General features: G+C 35.2%; 1 pseudogene; it reads left to right on the forward strand.

Annotated features, from left to right (window-relative positions):
• The first annotated feature begins 264 nt into the window (after nucleotides 1–264).
• LOC132043728 (polycomb group protein FIE1-like) lies at nucleotides 265–2,955 on the forward strand (annotated as a pseudogene).
• The last annotated feature ends 684 nt before the right edge of the window (nucleotides 2,956–3,639 follow it).

Raw genomic sequence — 3,639 nt, forward strand, 5'->3', positions numbered from 1 at the left:
AGGCTATTATATATCTCGTCGCGTTTCTTATCAAACTTGAGAGTTATGCATGATGGTAAATTTTTATTGCTGAAGTTTAAATTTAGAATTTGGACAGGTGCATGCTCCGTAAATGTGGTGTCTTTTCTTGGTCTAGATATGTCATCTCGAGAGTTGTTAAAAAATACGAACTGAAAAAAGATAACGATAACAGAAGAATCGGTAATCGCCAGCATCAGTATACATTTCTACTTATAAGTTTTTAACTTTTTGCTAGTTTGTCAGGTTACTGTATACCAATGTCTCGAAGGTGGTGTTATTGTTGTGCTGCAATCTTATATCGATGAAGACGTAAGAAGTTGCAAGTACTCAATTGTTGCATTTGAACTTTACATATGTCATCTCGTATGCTTAAAAAGCTTTTGGCCTTTTCCATGTGCTTTGTTGATCAGAAAGATGAATCATTTGACACTATAAGTTGGGCTTGCAATATTGATGGGTGTCTATTAGTAGTGGCTGGATAAAGAAATCGAATTCTTCGCGTTATTGATGCTGGCAATGAGAAGATACACAAGGTCTTGTACATGAAATCTTTCATTCACACTTTACATGGTTAAACAAAAGTAGCTGCTTCTTTAGTTATAAAAAATGAATATCTGCAAATGAGTTCGTAACATCCATCTAATTAATCTTTATCTGAACACTCAAAGTATTTCCTTTATTCCATGATCTGGTCCATCTTAGTTCCTCATGATATGCACACGTTAAGTTTCCCGTCGTGATTCGTTCCATGTTAAGTTGTGTTAACAATACAAACTTGAAAGATAAAGGTGCTCTTATAACTAGTTACATGTTAACTTAATAGCATTTGTCTATTCGCCTTCGTTAATCTACTTGTTTATGATTGAACAGAGCTTTGTTGGGCATGGAGACTCAATAAACGAAATTAGGACGCAAGCCTTGAAACCATCTCTTGTAGTATCTGCCAGCAAAGTATGTTCCTTAAGTATCCTTCTCTTTCTTTCTTAACCCTTCCTCAAAAGGGAAAATTGCATTTTCCTCTAAAATGTGAAGAAATTTTTCATTTGTTGCAAGATGTATGTGGAGCATCAACCAATTTTGCATCTGTTTCACATGGCATATTTTAATTATCACGAGTATTCCAGGATGAATCCGTTCGCTTGTGGAATGTTCATACTGGAATATGCATTTTGGTATGTGCTGGTGCTGGGGGTCACCAAAATGAATTACTCAGTATGGTAAGTTACTCTGTTAGCTGTGGCGGCCTACTCCAACGATGGAGCTGGTGGCAAAGTAATGTCTTTCACATCTGTTGTCAAAAATACTGGGAACTAGGATTTTGAGCTTATCCGCTGGTTTGTGATGGTTGTAGGACTTCCATCCTTCTGATGTATATCACATTATTGTGGAATGGATAACACTATGAAGATCTGGTCAATGAAAGGTAAAATTAGTAACACTTTCCATTTTACATAGATTGTTGAAGACATATGATATACAACTAACTGACTATGTATCATCATCTACTAAAACTTTGGAGAAGAGAAAAAGGGTGTGATCTCTATAGGAACAACTTGTAATTGCTCATGTTCTCAAGGCTTCTCCAGAACCTTTGGGATGATGTTAATGTTGTGCTTACTATATGACTTTACCTTTTTGGATTTGGTGACTTGTCACCTATATACAGTGAACCTGAGACGACTACCTGGACGTGTTGAAACTAATGACTTGCACCCAATCTACTACATGGAATACATTAATGTATTAGCAAATATTGCTATGAGGATATCTTTGTCTTCGGTTACAAGTTTTGAAATGAAGCCAATAAAGACAAAGATCCAATTGCAGTTATAAATGCACCAACTACCGAGAAGGAAATATGAGCCGGCATGCAGTTATATAGACATTCACATATTCTGGTGTTGACAATGCTTGTTATCTAGACTGCTTTACTACCCTATTTATAGTCACGCATATCAGCAAATACTGTACTGTTATTACTGGTAGGAGGATGTAGTGTTGGCTGTGGATTATATTTCTATTGCATCATCTATTCCATTGGTGCTCAGTGGTTACACAAGTTTGAAAAAATAAGATGAAGTAACATCAATTTGAGCTGACATTTCTTTTCTGATGAACTTCTTGTGCTGCAGAGTTCTGGACATATGTAGAGAAATCATTTACTTGGATGGATCTTCCTTCCAAGTTCGCCACAAAATATGTTCAGTTTCCAGTGAGTATTGTCTTGTTGCTTCTCTCCTTCCCTGCCTTTTTCCTTCTGAAACTTCGGTTGGAAATTTTTCCTTGCTGTAAAATCCTTTTCACCCTTTCAGATATTCATAGCTTCAGTCCATAACAACTACGTTGACTGTAACAGATGGCCTGGTGATTTCATCTTGTCCAAGGTGAATAGATTGACGTGCTTACTACTAAGTTATTTCTTTTTTCCAACTGTTCTGCTATGTGAACCTATCAAAAAACTGTTCTGCTGTATGAATTCTTGATTGGCATTGGTTCCTTTCCTTGGAGATATGTACTATTCTGAATTCGAAGAGGGGGATTCAGACTAACATCTAGACTTTGATGCTCGAGTGCAAGAATCTGTTGGACATCGTTTTCAAGAAATGAAGCATGACATAAGAGAAGAGATCAGACAAGAAATAAGGGAAGAAATGCGACAAGTATTGCGTGTAGAAATGAGACATGAAGTGCAACAAGAGGTGCAAGAGCAAGTTAATCAAAAACTTCAAGCACATTGTTCGGGCATCATAGCTCGCTTACCTTCACCTCCTTCTGGTAGACCTGACACGTCCTCGAATAATGAAACAAGTCATATTTAGATTAATTTTAGATTGTTTTATGTTAGACACACTTTGGATTGTTTCTTCAACTCTATGATAGATGTTATTATTCATGAAATAAGTAAATGTTTTTTTTGGATTTGTTTTACTGCTTTCAGATTTTTCAAAGCTTTATATTAATATAAATATTAATCCTTTGGTTAGTAATATTTACCAACAAATTAACGTTCAGCTAATAAATTTGCTGACGGTTACTAACAAAAAAATTTGTTGTTACTAATATTACTAACCAATTACTAACGTAATTTAGAAAACTAAATAACCGTTCTTGCTAACGTTTCGAAAATTCGTTGGTAAATTACCAACATAACTTTTCTGTAACTAAAATTGCTAATCAATTACCAATGTGTCTTGAAAATTTTACTATCGGACTTGCCAACCAAATTATTATCCAGTAGTACAGTTGCTAACGGAATACCAACAACATTTCTTTTTTGTTACTATAGTTACCAACAAATTACCTACGCAATTGAATGATGAAGAACCAAATTTACTAACTCCTTTTCTATTAGTCAGTAAAGGTACTAACGATATACCAACCGAAAAATGGTTAGTGAATTTACCAACGGAAATTTCAGAGCCAAGCTTCAAAAATTAGCAACAACATCTTTGGGTGTTTACCAACCAATTTTTAGTTGGTAATTTTACTAACAAATTAAAATTAGTTGGCAAAATTTACCATCGAGCCTTGTAGCAACGGATCAATATCAGTTGGTATTCGGTTGGTAACTCAATTTGCCAACCGATTTGATCAATTTACCGATGAAATTTTTTGTTG

Source organism: Lycium ferocissimum, unplaced genomic scaffold, assembly GCF_029784015.1.
Source record: "Lycium ferocissimum isolate CSIRO_LF1 unplaced genomic scaffold, AGI_CSIRO_Lferr_CH_V1 ctg28259, whole genome shotgun sequence".
In the NCBI taxonomy this organism is placed as follows: Eukaryota; Viridiplantae; Streptophyta; class Magnoliopsida; order Solanales; family Solanaceae; genus Lycium; species Lycium ferocissimum.